We start from the raw sequence: 21,789 nt of genomic DNA on the forward strand, positions 1-21,789 counted from the left end.
GCGCCATTTTTTACCAAGTGTCCCGCAGTGTTTTGGCTTTCGCCACTTTGTTATGGCACTTACCCATGAACTATCGAGTGAAATCATATCCCAGATCATAGCTCTAAAGGAGGCAGGCCACCCCACGAAGGAAATTAGTGAATTGGTTGGTGTGGCTCGATCGACAGTGCGTAGGTGGTGCGCCTGTTTTCGAGTGGAAAACAGTGGTGACGTTCCCACAAAGAAACCGCGGTCTGGTAGTCCGAGGAAAACTTCCATGAGGTCTGGTAATGTTTTAAAATGTGCAGTGGAGTCTAATCCTCATGTGAGTGCAAGGAAAATAAAGGAGAGCAACCCGGAAGTGTTTGGTGAGGTTTCTGTGCGCACAGTGTCTTGAAGAGTCCATGAACTTGGTTATGCAAGTCATAGGCCTGTGAGAAAGCCTCTTCTTGCACGTTACCAGCGACTTCGGAGGCTTGCCTTTGCTAACAAATACCTTAACTGGGGTGAGGAGCAATGGTTGTCAATGTTGTGGTCTGATGAGGGAACGTTTAGTGTTACCTGTAATCGAGGAGCATGCGTGTACCTGCGCAAAGGTAGTGACCCGCTTGACCCCCATTACATGGAAAGCACAGTTAAACACCGTGAGTCACTCATGGTATGGGGTTGTTTCTCTGGTAAAGGTTTGGGGAAGCTTGTTGTGCTTCCAAAGAACTGCAGAGTGAATCAGGACGTTTATCTGGAGCTTCTTCGTGATCATTTACCTGAGTCCTTCGAGCTCACAGGTGCACGAGTGTTTCAGCAGGACGGTGCACCTGCTCATAAAGCCAAATCGGTCACCAATTGGCTTCACGACTGCGAGGTATCATTCATGAAAGACTGGCCAGGCAATAGCCCAGACCTCAACCCGATAGAAAACCTCTGGTACCTTGTAAAGAAGAATCTCCAAGGGAAGGACGTGAGCTCTCTGCCTAAGCTGGAAGCAGCCATTCGTGACTCCTGGGACAAAATACCCCTCCAGCTCCTCAGGAACTCGCCCTTTCACTTCCAAGACATCTCAGGTCCGTGAAGAAGCATAAAGGATACCCTACGAAGCACTAAAGGTAAATAAAATGCATTATTTATTTGTTTTTTCATTGTTGAAAGGTTTCCTTCGTAGGAGGGATGCAGGGCGCTCTATACTTCTGACGAGCACTGTATATACAAGTGGAAATGCATGTAATTACTCTTCTTATAATTATCAGCATGTTGATTATTTTCACGCTATATAGGCTAGCTGATTAATCAGAGAGAGCAAACAATCCACCATCTCCATCCTGAATATCCTCAAACATGTGAAAAATCCATTTGGTATTGCATTATTCTGATTCATTACGAAACGAATTTTTCATTACCAAATTGGCCCACATTTGGTAATGAAAAATACCAAATGGCAACCTGACAGGGGAGGGGGGAGGAAGGAAGGGGTGATGGGTCCATGGTGTAACAGCTGTTTGGCGCCGTGCGGCAATATCAAATTATGAGTGGGGAAAAATTCGGATTTTGGGGGGAATTTTTTTCTTTTTTTGTCCATTTTTGGGTTCCAAAGGTCCAGGCCCACAATGTCCGGAAAGTTGGTGTCAGGAAAGTACAGGGATTACTGTACATATATATAAGTATACCCAGGTAAAACTCCATCGCCTGATGGAGTATCTTATCTCGGGGTAGATGGAGCACGTGAAGTACTGTATAAAGATGCATTTTTGAGTCTTGGGTTTCCTCCAACCAAATCCTAAACCCACCCAAATGAGTCCAAAAACAAGCTTCTAGCTAACCTAAACTCCCAGATAGCTTTAAAACAAGCTAAACTAAGCCTAAAAGCAGTTTATAACTAACCTAAACCCAAAAATAAAGTCTGGAAAAAGTCAAACTTAGTACCGTAAACTGTACCCCAAAATGACAATGTTCCTCCCACCTGTGACTAAAACACATTACTCTAAGTCTAAAAACAGTTTATAAATCAACCTAAACACAAAATTTATCAAAAGTATCATCAAATTTGGTAAAAAAATAAATAAAAACCCATTGTTAAACCGGGGTTTGGCCATCGTTAGGTGGAGTAAAAACCCATTGTTAAACCGGGGTTTGGCCATCGTTAGGTGGAGTATGGTGGTATTTCTACCCCCATTGCTAAGCTGGGGTATTGCATCTAGGGTATCGTATCACGGGGTATACCTGTCTACCTGTCTGTCTATTTATCTATCTGTCCATCTGTCTATCTATATACAGTATATATATATATATATATATATATATATACATACATACATACCATACAGTAAGCTTGCTCCGAACACGTTCTCGCTGAATGCACTCGCAGTTATACGTGGTAAGTGCTGGGATACATATAAGACAAGGTAAGAATAACCCCTATCTCGCAGGCCGTCACTTTCATGACACTCGTTACATAAGTACCATACCGCGGGGCGTCACTTTTGTGATTCAGGGATTTTTAAAATCGCCCGGGCTTTCAAGTGTGGTCTTGTATCATCTATTAGCACTGCCAGTGTGTAGCTATAGGCAGCGCTGCTTATACCGCTAGTACTCATGGGCTTCCAGAGGGGGGGCAAGCCCTCCTTGGAATTCGAAGGCTTCAGTTCTTGTTCAAGGATGATTAAGTGATTTGAGTTGATTCATGCATTTTGTCACTGTGCATTTGATGTAAGTCATGTAACTCATGTAAGTATATGCCTGTGCCTATCTGGAGTGTGTGTATTTTGATATAACCGCACATATATTGTTGTTTTCGTCATTTTCGTTTTTGAATGCTCTAACATGCTTGCATGCGTCAGCCTTGGTCACCTAATGGCAGCTTTCCATGCTGCACGGTCTATTGCAGCCTCCCTCTTCAGTCCCTTAACCCTGAGGTCACACTTAATGACCTTGTCCCATGTCTTTCTCGGTCTACCCCTCATAACCCCACCCCCAATATTAACACTTCTCACCTTCTGCACCCAGTTATCATCCCCCATCCTCTCCACATGCCCAAGCCATCTCAATCTACCTCTCCTCATCACAACACCAATACACTCCAGTCCCATCTTACCTCTCAACTCTTTCATCGTAAACCCAGCCCCCCCCCAGGCCTTGCACGCAAGGTCATTTCTGTACATCTGAGCCTGCGAATATCCTCCTCCTTTACTGCCAGGTCTCACTACTATACAGCATTACACTCCTAACACATGCTGCGTGCAAAGATTCCTTAACATGTAGGGAGAGTCCTCTCAATGTCAGGAGAGGCAACAGCTCCCTGAACTTCTTCCAGCCACTTCACACCCTAGCCACAGATCTAGCTCCAGCCCCGCCTCCAGCACACAACATGTCTCCCAAATAACAAAACTCTTCCATACACTCAGGAGACTCACCAGCAAGTTCAATCCTTTCACGCCTGACAATCTCCACCTGCAACCCCGACACACCATACACATAAAATCAGCATTATCTCGCAGTCTACCTCTGATACCACATCTCTTGTGCACCCATTTATCACAAACACTGCACAAGATGGGATTACTTCCCACACCCTTGTGGCAAACTGCACATGGCCACTCTCCCTTGTCTTTGACAGTACCGCCACCAACCCTAGATATCATCACTTTTGTTTTATCTGCATTCACCCTTAAGCCCTTGTGCCCCAACCGTCTCTCCATTTCCTAAATCTTTCCTCCACCTCCCTTTCATTCTCTGCAATCAACACCAAATCATCAGCATACAACATCTCCCACGGGAGTCCGTTTCTGAAGTCCCCCTGCCTGGCATAAACCCAAACTGCATCTCATCAATATTCACTCTTTCTCTAATCATACCTTGTAGAACTCTCTCCATTACCTTCATTATCTGATCTAAAAGCTTTATACCTCTATAATTTCCTCTTTCCAGGGCATCACCCTTCCCTTTATACACATTTACAATTACACCCTTCAACTAATCATCTGGGACAACACACTCATATATAATCATATCAGCTCAGTGACTAACCTCACCCCTATATCTCCTGAGGCCTTCAACATTTCGGCAGTCAACCCAAACACACCTGCTGCCTTCCCCATTTGCATCCTGTCTATTGCCTCACTCACAGTAGCAGTGTCAATCAAAGGCCATGGGCCAAACACTGGATCTGCTGGCTCCAAATTTATATTATTTATTTTGCTCCCCCCCCCCCACACACACACACTCACACAAAATCCTGTACAAAGGAAAAGAGGGAAAAAGAAGTACTGTATGTGGTAATCATAGGGGCATTTGTCTTCTTAGTGTAATAGGAAAAGTATATGGTAAGATACTTATTGACAGAGTTCGGGAAATAACAGAGGAATTAGTTGGAGAAGAATGGAGGTTTTAGGAAGGGAAGAGGTTATGTAGATCAGATACTCATTCTTAGATCTTTAGTGGAAAAGTTTTTAGAGAAAGGAAAGAAGTTGTATGCAGCCTTCATGGATTTGGAAAAAGCATATGACAGGGTGGATAGACAAGGATTGTGGAAAGTATTAAGAATTAGTGATGTATTGGATATCAAGTTTTAGAGCTCTGCGGAGGCGGAGGCAGAGCCAGATATCTATTTCTCATAAAATGCGGTTGCAGATAAAACTGCTGAGGTTTAGATATTAATTTTTGCAGACGCGGACAAAACTGCAGATCATTTATACCTCCGTGTCCACAGTTGTGGACGCGGATTTTTTTTTACATAATATGAAATAGTATTGGCTTTAGTCCAGGTATGCCTATATATTAACACAGCACGTGTACCTATTGCGAAAGAGAGAGAGAGAAGAGGAACAATGAGAGACGGAGGGAGGAAGAGAGCTAATAGAGAAAAAACAGAAAGAGGAAGAGGGACTGGTAGGTGAGAGAAATGGACAGGAGAGTTGTGGATGAAAAGGAGAGAGAGAAAGAATTATGACAAAAAGAGAAAGGAGAAATATTGGATGGGTGGAGATCAGCAACCTCTACGGTTCTTTGATGCGGAGGAGGATTATTATGCGGAGCTTTTATTATCTGAAAACGCGGTGGCGGTTAATGATGCGGAGCTTTTGTTGTCTGAAGACGCGGATGCGGACAGTAGTGTGGACATTATTTTCATTGCAGAGGCTCTGCGGAGGCGGAGGCAGATATCCGATAGATCACTATTAAGAATATACGAAGTAGATGGGACGCTGTTGAATACCGTGAAGAGTATGTATGAGGGAGCTAAGGTTGCAGTGCATGTGGATAGTGAACTGAGAAAATTTTTCTATTTGAAGGTTGGATTGCAACAGGGATGTGTCATGCCTCTATGGTTGTTCACTCTGTATATGGATGGGATTATAAAAGAGATACAAGGTAGGGCAGTGGATGTTGGAGCAGCCCTAATGAGAGAGGGCAGTGTTTGGAAACTCCCTGTACTGTCGTTTGCAGATGATACTGTGTTGTTAAGTGAAGACGAAGGGGAGCTGCAAGGCTTGGTGGATGAGTTTGGGAGAGTATGTAAGAAACGGAATTTAAAGGTGAATGTAGGGAAGAGTAAAGTTATGGTCTTCCAGAGAGGTGAAGTCAGTGAATGTACAGTGAGGTTGGATGTGGAGAAAATGGAAAATGTGAGTGCATTTAAGTACTTGGGTAATGTGATGAGTAAGGATGGAAGTTGAGGGTGAAGTGCTTGAAAGGTTACAAGAAGGAAGAAAGGTTGCTGGTTCCTTGAAAGCAGTAATAAGAAACAGGGAAGAAAGCATGGAAGTGAAAAAGTTACTACATGACAATATTGTGATACCAACTCTCACATATGGAAGTGAAGCTTGGACCTTGTTGGAGGGACAAAAGTCAAGAGTGAGAGCTGTGGAAATGAGTTATTTGAGAGGTGCATGTGGAGTCACACTGAGAGACAGACTGACAAATGAGGAAGTGAAGGATCGTTGTGGTGTGGATGTGGATGCAATAGGAAGCGTTAGGAGGAACACACTGAGGTGGTTTGGCCATGTGGAGGATGGAGAATGAGAGACTAATGAGGAGAGTGTATGTGAGTGAGGCGGAGGCCAAGGATGGGATGGAGTGGAGAGGCATATGAGGGAGGGGGGTGTGAGCTGGGAGCAGGGCAGTGAAATGGCAGGGGACAGGACGACAAGGAGGCGATTTGTTTTTGGCCACCCCATACCGGTACGAGATTAAGGCATCTGGCAACAGATAGATGGTTATCATCATCATCATCACTAAGCCCAACCAGCCACCCAATCAGCTGTGGGTAAATATAAAGTGGGAAACAAATAGATCAAATGCTTAGACATATGATGATCCATTCAATTCAGTCTTACATTATTCTTGCTGCAACTACACAATTTTCTCAGCTTAGGGCAGTGACAGTGACTGGTTAACCCTCTGAAAATGGGGATTTATTTTCCTCTTGTTATCTGTCTACCTATACCAAAACACCCTGATCCCATATGGAATGGCTGTTTGTCTTTGAGTTGTGTTTTACGGGGAGGGGCACTATCCCTTCGCCAAACCACTTGTTGACATACAGGGAACACACATGGGTAGGTTACATGGTTACCATCCAGACATATAAATGGTTTTCTGCCTTACAGGAAACCATTAGGTTTGTCACTAGAGATGTGTCGATACCAAGATGTTGGCCGATACCGATACTCTGATACTAACAAATGGCCGAAAACTTTGCCAGTACCGATACTTTTTATTTTGATTTATTTGATACCAGTAACGTGAGTGTTGTTAATGCAGGAGCAATATAGTAATTGATATATAATATTAATATATTATAATGTTACATCATACATGTAATTATAATACAATATAATATAATACCATAACCATCTGTTTATCAATGTCATGACACATGAGTGTCTTGAATCACATGATAAACCAGAAAAATATCGGAGTATCGGCCATACTTTTACCTTGCCAATACCAATCCTTAAAAAAAAAAAAAAAAAAAAAAAAGGCCAATACTACCAATACTGATACTATTGGCACATCCCTACTTGTCACCCAATGTCAAGCCACCTGAAATGGAAAGAAGAGTAATAAACAGTGACAGGAAAGATGGGAGAAATAGGAAGAGAGGAGGGCAGACACAGAAAAAGAACGATAAAGGTAAAGGAAGAAGTAGGCAGCACTACATCAAGTGACTGGATGATGGTCGCCACCACCAACCACCTTTACTCTTACTGTTATGGTTATTTACTTATTTTCTAAATTTATTTTTCTGCTTGAGTATACAAATAATGCTAGGATTAATGAAGGAGATATATTAACCCTCCAATTAAAGTCTTTGTCTATATAAAAGTATTTTAATAATAATTAAAAACAAAAGGTCACCAGATTTAAGCGCAGAATTAATTCTGGCAGCATAATAGCCAAGGCCATTACCATTAAACAGCAAATACACAAATCTAAACTTAAAAACCACACAGCAACACAGTTACCTATTGAATTGTAACTACAAGAAATAATTGGAATATATATATATATATGTATGTATGTTTGTATATACATACATACAAACATACACATACAGCAAGCTTGCCCCGAACACGTGGGTTTCGTTCCAGCCGTGGCACATTCGGCGCGAAATCGCTTAAGTTTTAACTACTTATTTTGCTTCCTAGACCTCCTAAATGTGATGTTTTGCTGTTAGTAATCAATATGAATCACTTTAAGTGGTTAGAAAGTTTATTTAATGTTATAACTTACAAATACAATACTGCATAGAAAAACTTCAACATACAAATAAGTAAACACAAGAAAACATTCCGACACCGATCGGTTTCAGGAGAATTCGCTGTCGCAACAATAACAAAGCAATTCGCTGTCATTAACCCACCGCTTGCCAGTGCCATTTTAAAACGGTTTAAAATAAAAAACTTCACTGTGACCGCATTTTTCAAGATTCACGGGTAAAAACTGGCAGGCATGTAAGGTAACTGTTCCTCTACCATCCCCCAGGCTGTCAAGGCCATACACTCACTCGCTCCCCCCCCCTCACACTCGCTCTGCCTCAATCTGCCTGTGTGCCTCACCCACTGCTGTAAATAGTGAAGGCATTTTGTAAATAATTTCATGTAAGTTGTAAATATTTTCTTGTAAGTGTAAGGACTATATAGTGAAGGCAAGTTGTAAATACCTTCTTGTAAGTGCCAGGACTATATGTAATGAAGTCAGGTTGTACCTATCTTCAAGTAAGTATAAGATAATGCATTCACATTGAGAAAGACATGTAAACTGTGATAGATGCTGAAATTACAAATAATCGGAAGTGTACTGAACATTGCTATACCTTCCCAGCATAAATACCTGAGTATACCTTACATAGAAAACGGCTTTCTCTCACATACGTGGTGAGCATGAGAGAGCGGCTATACCTGTACACGAGTATGCAGGACTCAATAAAACTCATTTCCGAGCCTCGGTGAGCATTTTAATGGCAAAATTCATTGTTTCCACATCAAAATCTATCATTTTAGCCACAAAAAAAAAAAAAAAAAAAAAAAAAAAGGGGTCGAAAAATGGCTGGCACTGGGGTGACCCATAGGGCTAAAAATAGCTAGCACGCGGCGGGTTAATGAAGACAGCTATGGGTGATGCCAGAATATAATTCAAAGGCAGCTACAGCAAGGAAGAAACAAGTTAATTATTGACTAAAGATGCAACTAATAAATAATATCCAAAGCCTACACTATTGAACATAGACTTTGATGGATCTATCTGAATTATAGTTATTAAAGTACTGATTAATTAATAAGTACATTTACAGAATGACAGGGAGTCATACATGGTGCGAATTGTTCTGACGGGGAATCGTCCATGTTTTGACGAGGAATTGACGGCAAATTGTTTTGGAACCCGCCTATCATGGGTAATCATATACATCAGGTTAACTGGTTACTATCTATCTATTGCTAGATGCCTAAATCCCGTTCGGGGTGGCCACAAACAAATCGCCTCCACGTCACCTTGTCCCTCGCCATTTCACTGCCCTGCTCCCAACTCACACCCCCCTCTCTCATATACCTCTCCACCCCATCCCTCCATCTCATCCTCGGCCTCCCCTTCCCTCTCCCTCCCTCCACCTCACTCACATACACTCTCTTCGTCAGTCTTTCACCCTCCATCCTCTCCACATGGCCAAACTACCTCAGTGTATTCCTCCTAACGCTTCCTATCACATCCACATCCACACCACAACACTCCTTTATATCCTCATTTGTCAGCCTCTCTCTCCATGTGACTCCACAGGCTCCTCTTAGATAACTCATTTCCACTGCTTTCACTCGACTTGTGTCCTTCCAACAACGAGTTGGTATCACAATACTGTCCTGTAGTAACTTTTTCACTTCCATGCTCACTTCCCTGTTTCTTATCACTGCTTTCAAGGAACCAGCAACCTTTCTTCCCTGCTGTACCCTTTCAAGCACTTCACCCTCCAAACCTCCATCCTTACTCATCACACTACCCAAGTATTTAAACGTACTCACATTTTCCAATTCCTCACCATCCAAACTCGCTGTATATTCACTGACTTCACCTCTCTCAAAGACCATCACTTTACTCTTCCCTACATTCACCTTTAGATTCCGTTTCTTACACACTCTCCCAAACTCATCCACCAAGCCCTGCAGCTCCCCTTCGTCTTCACTCAACAACACAGTATCATCTGCAAACAACAGTACAGGGAGTTTCCAAACACTACCCTCTCTCACCAGGGCCACTCCAACATCCACTACCCTACAGGTACCTTGTACCTCTTATATTACCTGACTTCCAATCTTCCGGGACTCTACCTTCCTCCCAGGCCCATCTGCACATCTTCCACATCCATTCTACTATTATGTCTCCCCCATACTTCAGCATTTCACCACACACTCCAATTCCTGGGGCTTTCCCCATTTTAACTTTCATCATCACTTCCACAACTGCCATCCTACTTTCTTCCTTCCTTTCTTCTCATGTCCCTTGGTCTCCCAGCCATTCCCCAGCCACTTATACTCACATTACTTTCATTCTCTATGTTCAACAATTCATTAAAGTGTTCTCTCCATCTATTCACTTTTTCTCCCTTCTCCACCAGTAATGTACCATTTTTATCTTTCACTCCCCAACTAACTTCTTTGGCACCGTGTCTAACTCTCTTTATCTCTTTCCAGAACATTTTCTTACATTCCCTCCACTTTACACTAAAATTCCTTCCAAATTCCTCATCCACTCTCTTCTTCCTCTCTTACTAATCTTTTCACCTCTCACTTGATATTTATTTGCAGGTTGTTGGCTGGCCGAGTGTGCTGGTATAGATCCAATTGTTGAAGATGCAGCAACAGCAGAATGATGGAATGTGATCGGCCTGAGTGCCAACTCGTTGCCATGGCAAACATGTGATGGGTTAGTGTTCATGTCTATGCAGAATTATTGTAGCATATTTATCCTGTCGTGAGGAGGATGTAAGGGAGTGTGTAAGTGTACAGGGCATGCATATCAGCCTAAATACTGTCCTGAGTCATTGCTTATGGTTTAATTTTTCAGTTTTATTTATTTGTTTTTTTGTCTTTATTTTTTTAAAAGCTCAAATAAGAACAGCATTATTTACTTTTTGTTCTGATTCTTATTTGTATTTTGCATATTTTAATCCATCCATCATCCAATCCTACAGTATGTTGCCCCATGAAGAGCAGAGGAGTCCGGCGTTAGGAAAGTTGGTCCTGACATTTAAAATGAGAGTGACCAGCCTCACTCATCCCTGAGTGACATTACGTGAGCAGTAAACCCCAGCCACCCCTTGGATATAAACTTACGTTCAATCTGACTGGAACGCCTCTATTACCCACCACACCACCAAGTGCCATAATATGGTTATATGGTTACCACCCAGCATAGTAAATGGTTTCCTGGTGTACAGGAACTCAGTGTAGAGTCGCCCATAGGCTGAAGGAATGGGAAAGAATGAAAGAACGACAGAAGAGGGAGTGTGAAGTCACCTGCAGGCAGAAGGAAGTGGAATGAAGGAAAGAACGACAGAGGAGGAAGGAAGGATGAGAGGAAAGGGCAGACTTCCAAAGCAGCACTACAACGTGTGAGTGGATGGTGAGTGCCCCCACCTACCACCAGCATATTTTACGTTTTTTTTTAATACTTTACTCTTATAATGAAATTTTATTTATTTTTATATTTTTATTATTACTATTATATATATATATTTATTTTTAGATGAAGCCAGGAACTGGGGGCTTGAATAGTGAGTGAAAGTGTGTGGTCCATTTATTTGGGCAGACTTTGGTTAGTTCTTATACCGGTACTTCTTAGTTTTTTCATGTCCTCTAAACTTTTTGCCGTACCATATAGGGAAAAGTTCAGGATGATGATGATGGTTGTTTTTAACCCTTTCGCATCTGTGATGTATGTGTTTACGATTGCAAAGCCCTGAGTAATGCCGTCCATAACGTGGCCTATTACGTTCCATAACATCTGTATGTATTGGGATGCAGTTTATTGGCTTATATGCATTCTCTGAGCCTGGTATACCTCACTGGGAAAGAAAAATAAGCTCCACCCACCAACCACTGACAGTTCAGACAAATGATGTCATCTGAAACGTCACATCTCACCACAGTATTATTGGCTCCTACTCTGTACTTGGCTCTCAGTTTGTGTTTGGCACTCGAGGAGGTAGGATTACGTCGATCATTGTACCTGTGCATTGCCATATTGGGAATTTATTGTGATTTTTTTCTGTGATTGTTTTCAGGAGTACACAGCCATGTCAGACAGTAGTGATGAATATTTTGATGCATCGTATATGCCAGGCAAGTTCAGTGAGGATGATAGTACTGACTGAGTTATCACTAAGTGACAATGAATTATGGAGGGAAGATGACCCGATTGAGGAGAGTGGGTGGAGGTATCTGGGGGACATTTTTGCAAACCAACGGCCAGACACCATTCCTGCCTTCAGTGATGGTGCTGCCCAGGAGCCCCCTACTTTTGCTTCCCCTGGGGCTGCTTTTAGTCATTTTCTTGATGACAAAGTGATGTCAAAATTGTGTTCATGGATGAAAGAGAGGGCTGATGTGTACTGGGATGTGAATCCAAGTAAAAGTAAATTACATGGCCTAAAATGGAGACCAGTTACAGCGATGAAATACATGTTTTCTTAGGACTGTTGTTGATGATGGGGGTGTTACAGTACCCAGAGATGCACATGTACTGGTCTCACAGTGTGTGTTATAGAGGCCCCCAGGGCTAAGTGGTGTGTCACAAAAGCTAAGAAAAAACTAGAACACCCCAACACTTTCTTCCTCAAGCCCTTCCACTGTACCCCCCTACTTATAGTAAGTAGCTAAGATGTGTGTATGTAATGAATATACATTATATGTTATATATATTGGATTTATAAAGAAAGGGAACATATGACACTTTACTGAAGGCAAAATAAGTATTTTCTGTTTAGTATTCCTTATGCACGTTTATGGTCGGGGGGGGGGGGATGGACGGGCTACGTGGCACCCTGCGGCATGGGTGTGAAGGGGTTAAGCTCGGGTAAGAAACTGCACTAAATATATTTATAACTTTCAAGCTGTGGATGTGGCATGATGAGATTTTTTTCCTCCTCCATTCTTGCTGTATAGACAATTTTATTCACATGGAGAAACTTGGACTGGTCAGTAATACAGTATATAGCCTTCATTAACCCCTCCTTTACTAGGGCACACTCCTAAGCTGGAAAAAATTTAATCTGGTAGCAGCAAGAGTAAATTGAAGTTCTATTTCCAGACACCATAATCCCGTAAGGGGTGGCCACTTGACTTTGAGTTATTTGTTTTATGGGGAGGGGCACTAACCCTCCACCAACCCATTTGTTGACATGTAGGGAGCATGTAGTGTTTGGTTATATGGTTACCACCCAACACTGTAAATGGTTTCATGCCTTACAGCAAACCATTTGGCTTGTCACTCAATGTAAAGCCACCTGTAAAGAAAAGAAAAGCAATCAGAAGTGACAGGAGAGATGGGAGAAATAGGAAGAGGAGGGCAGGCACAGAAAAAGAATGATAAAGGCTAAGGAAGAAGTAGGCAGCACTACATCAAGTGAGTGGATGATGGTCGCCACCACCTATGAAGTAAATTTAAAATAAAAGTCCATCAGATTAAAGAGGTCAGTAAATGAATATTGACCCTCTGCTGTGTTTGCTCTTCACTGTTGAAATTTACCCATAGGTGACTGGCTGGCTGAGTGTGGTGGTAGTGATGATGATGTACAGTATTTACCTACAGGTGATTGGTTAGCTGGGTGGGTGTGACGTTGGCAAGTACATCTTACTGGTGGAGGTACAGCAGCAGAATAGTGATTGCTGTGATTGGTTGAGGCCTACTTGACAGACTTTGCCTTGGCAACCACCTGATGAGTTAGTGTCCATAACTTTGCTGAACAATTTTAGTTCATACTTTTGTGAAGTAAGAGAAGTCTCAGGTGTATAAAGGATTCTTATTTTTTTCCTTTTTTTTAATAACCACTAAATAGGCTTTTTTGTGTGAGGTTATTTGTTTTTTATAGTTTTTTGTTTAAATGTATATATAGCTCAAGCAGAGAAAACACAACATTTTATGAAAAATGCTAAAGTTTTTCACCAACCAGCTATGAGTGACATGGTAAATGGCTTGGGTGAGGTGTTATATAGTTACTGGTTTGATTGGTTAGTCACTAACTTCCTGCTGTTTTGTGTTTCTGTGCAGTTTTTTCCTCCTCCTTTCATGCCACATAACATACTGAGACTTGTCATTCTTCACAGGTGCCATTTTCTTCATTTCTCCTCCATGTCACATAACATACTGAGTTCTGTCATGAGGCTTGTATTTTTGTTTCCAGAGGAGGCTTTTTAGCATCATTTCCTTACCTATACAATTATCTGATAGGTTAATGTTCTCTTCAGAAACAACACCAGTATAGATTTAGGTTGCTCAGAAGAGAATCTTAAGTTAAATTAGGCAAAATAAAATGTAGTAGGCACCAGGAGGTATTCTTAACCAACAAGAATATGGCCCTAAAGCATGTATCGCACGGGGACCTGTGAACATTGTGTGCAGAACAAAATTAATGTTCAAACTGAGCATGGACGTCCATTCCCTGTCACACGGTGGACATCGACGACCACCTTCTTCTTTATCTAGTTCACTCCCTGTGGCTGGGAGGTCACTTGTTTTGACTTCCCAGCAGACGACATGTTTATCGTCAACAACAGTGGATGTGAACCAGCTATTGTCTTTTGCAATGGGTATTTTTCTAAAACAAATAAAATCATAATGAGTTGTATAAAAAGATAGACTTTATTAACCCCTACACCGCGGGCTTGTTTACCAGTGACTTGCGTGTGCCGCGGGGTTATTTGGGTTCCGACAGACTCTCAAAAAATATTTGCCAAAAATTAGTTATTAGTCCTAGAATAATAAAATTACATATGCTTATGGCACATACCGTCAGCTTTCTCCTGGAATGATTGTTGAGCCTTCGTCGGTTACCGTAGGACTTGTGGAGACCTCTGAAGTAGGGTAACTAAGTCTCCACTTTACACTTCCCGACAACCCGTAATATGATTACCACAGCCAGATACAAACACTATAAACACTATTCTACAATTTTCAAGTAGTTTGGGATCCATACTAAAAATAAAAAACACTGTGAAAGCAATGGAAATTACGAGCGCGTCTGATCGTCGCACTGGCACTAGTTCACTTTTGTTACTCTATCATTTATTATTCATAAAACCCCTCACACTTTATATTTCTATTACTATATAACACTTATATATATATACAGTCTTTATCCATAAGTTTCCTTCAGTAGTATTAGTTTATTGTCGCTGTAGGGATTCAATTTCTTTCAGTAAAATACGTAGCATTCACTTGTCCTGTATACTGGCATTGAGAGTGAATGTCACTTTCATCTTCACTCTCATAACTCATAGCATTCAGACATGCTAGAGTGAAACTTTCACTTTCATTACTCCTAGGGTATATACTCGCATTCTTATAATACTAATCATTTACATTTCTATTTACGTTCTCTATTTTATTTACGTTATTTACATTTCTATTTTATTTACACTGTGTTGTGCACTGTCACTTGAAATAACTTATAAAACTATTTTCCATTGTTCACGTATATTTACATTCATTACTTTCACTTGCTGTTTACACATTATTTACACATTATTTACAATTCCACTTGCACTGTTTTACTTAATAGAAAGATCGTAGTCACTCTTTTATCAATTGTCAGCCCTTTACCTCTTTCCACACGAGGTTTAGTAGGGGGTAAAGGTCACAGGGCCATTTGCATGGGGGTGAAAAAAGGCCTTGAAGTCAGCAAGAAGAAACATACGTACCCTCGCTTCAGAAGATGAGAGTAAACTGATAACGGAGGGCCAGCGTGGAGGCCTGCTTAGGGGTTATTCAGAGTTACCAATATTGGTTCTTGAAACAGCTAAGTCTAGCACTGATATGATTGGCAGGAAATCTAGACAATACATTATAAATTTGGTAGTTCCAGGTGAATGTAAATATCACTTAGGCTTCTCCCTTCCCTCCTTACATGTATATTTATTACGAAAATAGATTAGAGGCCTACTTAGGAGATATATATTCAGAGCTACCAATGTTAGATCTTGAAACAGCTTTGTCTAGCACTGATATGATTGGCAGGAAATCTAGACAATACATTATAAATTAGGTAGTTCCAGGTGAATGTAAATATCACTTAGGCTTCTCCCTTCCCTCCTTACATGTATATTTATTACAAAAATAGATTATACGGCATATTTCAAGGGGAAAAAAACAGCGAAAATTAGCGAACGAGTGCACGTGAGGTGTTGTCAGGTGATAATTAGCCAATTCCAGGTTAATGGCACTCTCACTTACCTTATTTCTTTCTTGTATATATTATTTGGTATAAGAATAGGACATAGGGCTTATTTCAATGGATGAAATCAGTGAAAAATTCCAGGGAAGATTTACTTAGCGTAGCACGGCCGGGCAGGCGAGAGGATAGGGTAATGGAGGGGGGGTAGGGAGGGGAGTCAAGAACGGGGAGAAATGGCTAAATTGTCAACAATGGATGGGAGTACAGATGAGATTAGGAGTGCTGACTAGTGTTGGACATTGGCAGTACTGATAGATGATACAAGCCCCCACTTGGAAGCCTGGGTGAATTCAAAATAACACAGAATCACAAAAGCGACGCCCCGCGGTATGATCCCTTGCTCCCAAGCGTCACGAAAGTGACGCCCCGCGGTTAAGGGGTTAATGGTATTGAATTTATCATACTATAAGAGAGGTGGCCTGCAGTCCTAACAGACCCAGGCTCAAATCCCTATTGGGGCAGGGAACAGTTTAAGGATTTGAATTTCATTAAATCAGGCTTTATTGATCTACCAGAAGACCCGCCGACATGTCATATAAATACCTCCGCTAATACCAATACACCAGTCCTGTATGAGACAGCCCTAGCATGTATTCAATATGGACGGTGGGTGTTAGCGCCGAAGTGGTGACATGTAGAGGTGTATGGTATGTAGGAAGACTAATGGGCCTTGATAGCAGGCTGTGAAGCCTATGCCTAGAGTGGGACACATAAAAAAAAAAAAAAAAAAAAAATTACTTGGCCACAACTATTGATAAACTCTATAGAGAAGAAGGAGACTACGGAGTCATGGATGTCCACGGTGAGCTTAGACGTCCATGAATGGGTCTGGTGGCCTTCCACCTGTGGACGCTCATGACCTTCGCCTGGCAGCAACTTTGGACGTCCATGACCAGTTTGGACATCCACGAGTCCCCATGTGATAGCTTCTTAAGTCCCATTTCCAGCCCATCCAGGAAGAAGACACTGGCTCTTTTTTTTTTTTTTTTTTGAGTGGTATCCATAGTAGGCCATATCCACTGTAGTAATGAATTACTGAGAAATGTGTGTAGTATCTGTAGAGTGGTTAGAGTAGGAAACAATAAATGGAAAAGAAGGGGAGAGGGGGAGGGGTAAAAGTATGTGATGGGATGAAGTATAGAGGTGTTTGAGCAGTGCAAGTTGGAGCAAGGGCAGCCTGATGATGGAGGACAGGGAGACATGGAGGCTGCTAGCTAGTATGTGGCCATCCCTTCTGAGAATAAGAGTATCTGACTATGGAAGATGAACAGTAAGGAAGTCCGAAGGGGTTGTAGTGTGTGTTTTCATACAGAGAGAATGTACAATATGTAAATGGGAGGGATTAAGGCATCTGGCAATAGATAGATAGACCACAGCAGGCTCCAGATCATATCTTTATTTGGTTTTGGTTGCCACCAAGGTGTTGTAATGGTTTTCCAGGTTACAGGAAACCATTAGGCCTGTGACTGACTGTAGAGCTTCCAGAAATGGAAAGAATGGTAAGAAATAATGACAGAAAGATGGTAGAGATGGGAAGAGAGGAAGACAGACATAGAAAAAGAATGATAAATTGAATTAGTGATGGGCACCCACACCTACCACCTTCAGATTGGAGTGGTTAGATAAAGCAGTAATAATCTTCATAGTACAGATTATAAGGCGTGTTTTTGTCATCCAAGCTGGAGCTTGGGATTCGAAGCGCGTCTTGGGGCGCTTGGTTTTTGTCCACAAAAACAGTCCAGGATACGTATAACCGAAAAAATTACATGCCAATCGCAAAGTAAACAGAGGGGTTCGCCGAAGACGATCTTCTGACGAATATGCAACTTACATGTAGAAGTTATTTGTGCTGAACTGGCTCTATATGTCGTTAGTATTAGCCACCTGCACCCTAATTTTATGTACATAATGCTAACTTCAGGATATTTATCATTTATGTGTCCTTGCTGGCCAATCTCACTCTCCCCAAGCTACACCAAGACTGCTCCCGACCACGCTTGGGTGGGATACAAAGACGGTCTTGGTTTTGATGACAAACGCTTGGGCCGGCTTCGTATCACTTTGGCCGACAAAAACAGCGCAGCTTGGTTTTACCGAAGATGGCTTCGAATCCAATCCCTCAGCTTGGACGACAAAAACTCGGCTATAGACTTTATGTTAGAGTGGTTAGCTTTAACTTTAATAATCCTTATGAATAAAGGTCTGCTCTTCCCTTGGTGCCATCCTCATCCTCATCTACTGCCGATCTCATCCTCCTCTTCCTCTCTCAGTCCAGTAAAAGTCCTCTCATTTGGCATCAGTGGGACCAATCTGGTGCTGAAAGAGCAGAAACTGCCGGAAGACTGGGAAAACCTACCAAAAAGTTTCCAGTAATCATGGTCGGTCACCCCAGTGCAGTCACAGTGTCTAGCAAGTATGATTGGTTAATCCTATGGTCCGTCTATTTTATGAAGATCGTTTGGGCGTTGTCCCTCTTGGGGAGTCCCCGTCCCACAGTGTTGCCATACTTTGTACTGGGCAACTTAATCGGATTAGAGAAAAGGCGCTAATGACAGCTCTCCCTCCCAGCACACCACTCTCTATCCTCTTCCTCTCTCTCTCTGTCTCTCTCTCTCTGCATATAGAAATTGCATTTTTTTTAGATTTATTCTATAAAAAGTCTTTACACTTATGAATTTTTAGAATCTGAGGAAAAGCCTCCAGACTGACTGTCTGTCTGTCTTGTTGCGCTATTATTAATTCCCTTTCTCGATGACCTCTCCCCCTACTCTCTGTTTCTGTCTGTCTGTCTGTCTGTCTCTCTCTCTCTCTGTCTCTCTCTCTCTCTATTTACGTTGCAGATAAGTTCTTTTCTCTACTGTGGAGCACACGAGAGTGAGTAGCAGGAGTAAGAGCATCCATCTCAGGTGGTGGCCAGAGTGGAAATGATCTGGATTAACACGGTCACTCTACCCTTACAAGCGTGGCAACGTTGGAAAGCAACGTTGCTAAGTGTTGTGGTATTTATAAAAAGTAATTGTTGTTAAAACGAAAAAAAAGGCATTTATAACACTATATAGCCTTATTAAAGAATTAAATATATATATACTGTAAATAAACTTCATTTAAAAGTAGTAAATAGCTGACATGAGACAGGGAGGCGTACACGTTTGGCAGAGAGGCGGTCTAGGAAATTCACAAGAGGGACAACGCCCAAACGCACCATAAGTGCGAAATCAGCCTTCTGATTCTTAAGGTCGTATATAGTGGAAGAACTCACTCCGAAATCATCCATTATCTTCTTCCTAGGAACACCTGCCTCAAGTTTTTTCAATAATTCAATCTTCTTGGTGATAGTCAGCACCTAATGGATGTTTTTCACAGCACCAGTAGGCATTCCACTAGAAAAGGCCATAGTGCAACACAAGAACGAGAAGGTCCCACTTACAGAGCCAGACACTCATGAGTCATGATGGCCGATGACACATGGAGGGTTGGCAAGCAGAAATCTTCAAAAGCGCTAAGCACAGCTTTAAAACATGCTAAGCCATAGGTGAACTGCTCAAACTATTGCTCTAAATTGGACCTCAAAACATGCTAGATAAAGAAGAAAATCTTATATTTATTGGTGCTAAATTATAATGAAATGCACTAGACTTAGCACCAACAGCGCAAAATTGGCTGATATGCGCAGCATATGTGCGAGAAAAGCAGAGAACTTTTGTAATGGGACTATTATGAAAACCGCCGAAAGACCGGAAATACCATGCCGAATGAGAGGACTTTTACCGTACCAATCTTTACTCTGTCTTGTAACTCCTAGTCCCAGACTATCCTCCCTCATTTCTTCCTCCCTCCATCCTCAGTGGAAACTTACTCCTCTACCCTCAGTGCCAGCTGCCTCCTCCTTCTAGTGCCAGCATCTTTCTCATTTAGTGTCAGCATCCACCTCTCTCTTCCAATGCCAGCCTCCTCCTCATCCTCCCATTCATTGTCAACTTCTTTCTTCTCCCTAGTGCCAGCCTCCTCCTCCTCCTCCTCCTCCTCCTCCTCCTCCTCCTCCTCCTCCTCCTCCTCCTCCTCCTCCTCCTCCTCCTCCTCCTCCTCCCCCCCCCTCCCCCTCCCCCTCCCCCTCCTCCTCCCCCTCCCATTCAGTGCCAGCCACCTCCTGCTCCCCCACCCGTCCAGTGCCAGCCTCCTCCTGCTCCCCCACCCGTCCAGTGCCAGCCTCCTCCTCTTCCCCCACCTGTCCAGTGTCAGCCTCCTCCTTCTCCCCCACCTGTCCAGTGCCAGCCTCCTCCTCCTCCCCCACCCATCCAGTGCCAGCCTCCTCCTCCCCCACCTGTCCAGTGCCAGCCTCCTCCTCCTCCCCCACCCATCCAGTGCCAGCCTCCTCCTCCTCCCCCACCCATCCAGTGCCAGCCTCCTCCTCCTCCCCCACCCATCCAGTGCCAGCCTCCTCCTCCTCCCCCACCCATCTAGTGCCAGCCTCCTCCTCCTCCCATCTAATGCCAGCCTCCTCCTTCACCACCCATCTAGTGCCAGCATCCACCTCCTCCTCCTCTTCCTTCTCTTTTTGCAGTGCCATCCTCCTCTTCTCCTCCTCCTCCATCTCTTCTCAGTGCCATCCTTCTCCTCCAACTGTTCTCATTGCCATCGTCTTTCTCTTTCTCCTCTTCTTCTCTTAGTGCCGTCCTCTTCCTCCTTTTGTTAGTGCCCTCCTCTTCCTCTTTTGAGTGCCATCCTCCTCCTCCACCTCATCTCAGTAGCATCCTCCTCCTCCTCCTCCTTCCTGTGCCATCCATTTCCTCCTGCTCCTCCTCCTCCTCCTCTTCCTTTGGTGCCGGGCTCCTCCTCTTCCATCAGTGTCAGCCTCTGCCACTTCCTCTTCTCTCAGTGACGGCATCCTTCTCATCCACAGCAGTGCCAGCTTCCTATGGGATAACCTTGCAGGGACAGTTGCTTGCCTGTGGTTGATGGGTCTGCTCAGCCAGATGGGTTGATATATCAACAACAGCCTAACCCCACATGGTTGGGAACAAGTGAAGAATTGTTCTAGGACCAGCAGCAAGGCTCTCATTTCAAACAGTTGCTGTAAAAAGTAACTAGCCCTAATAGAGAGATCCACTACCCAGATTCTGGAGGTGCCTTAACAGAGTGCCCCACTACCCAGATTCTGGAGGTGCCCTAACAGAGTGCCCCACTACCCAGATTCTGGAGGTGCCTTAGAGTGCCCCACTACCAAGATTCTGGAGGTGCCTTAACAGAGTGCCCCACTACCAAGATTCTGGAGGTGCCTTAACAGAGTGCCCCACTACCCAGATTCTGGAGGTGCCTGAACAGAGTGCCCCACTACCAAGATTCTGGAGGTGCCATAACAGAATGCCTCACTACCCAGATTCTGGAGGTGCCTTAACAGAGTGCCTCAGTACCCAGATTCTGGAGGTGCCTTAACCCGCCACGTGCCAGTGCCGTTTTAAAACGGTCTGACGTAATTCCGCGGCCAGTGCTAGTGCCATTTTAAAATGGTTTAAAATAAACAAATTCACTGTGACCGTGTTTTCAAGATTCGCGGGTAAAAATTGGCAGGCATGTATGGTAACTGTTCCTCTACCATCCCCCAGGCTGTCAAAGCCATACACTCACTCTCTACCCCCCCCTCATGCTTGCTATGCCTCACTCTGCCTGTGTGCCTGACCCAGTGCTGTACATAGTGAAGGCATTTTGTAAATATTTTCATGTAAGTTGTAAATATTTTCGTGTAACTGTGAGGACTATATAGTGAAGTCAAGTTGTAAATACCTTCTTGTAAGTGCCAGGACTGTATGTAATGAAGTCAGGTTGTACCTGTCTTCAAGTAAGTGTAAGATAATGCATTCACAGTGAGAAAGACACACAAA

The sequence above is a fragment of the Coenobita brevimanus genome, chromosome 25 (genome assembly GCF_032717465.1).
Source record: "Coenobita brevimanus isolate Jiangsu-jjx chromosome 25, ASM3271746v2, whole genome shotgun sequence".
Taxonomy (NCBI): domain Eukaryota; kingdom Metazoa; phylum Arthropoda; class Malacostraca; order Decapoda; family Coenobitidae; genus Coenobita; species Coenobita brevimanus.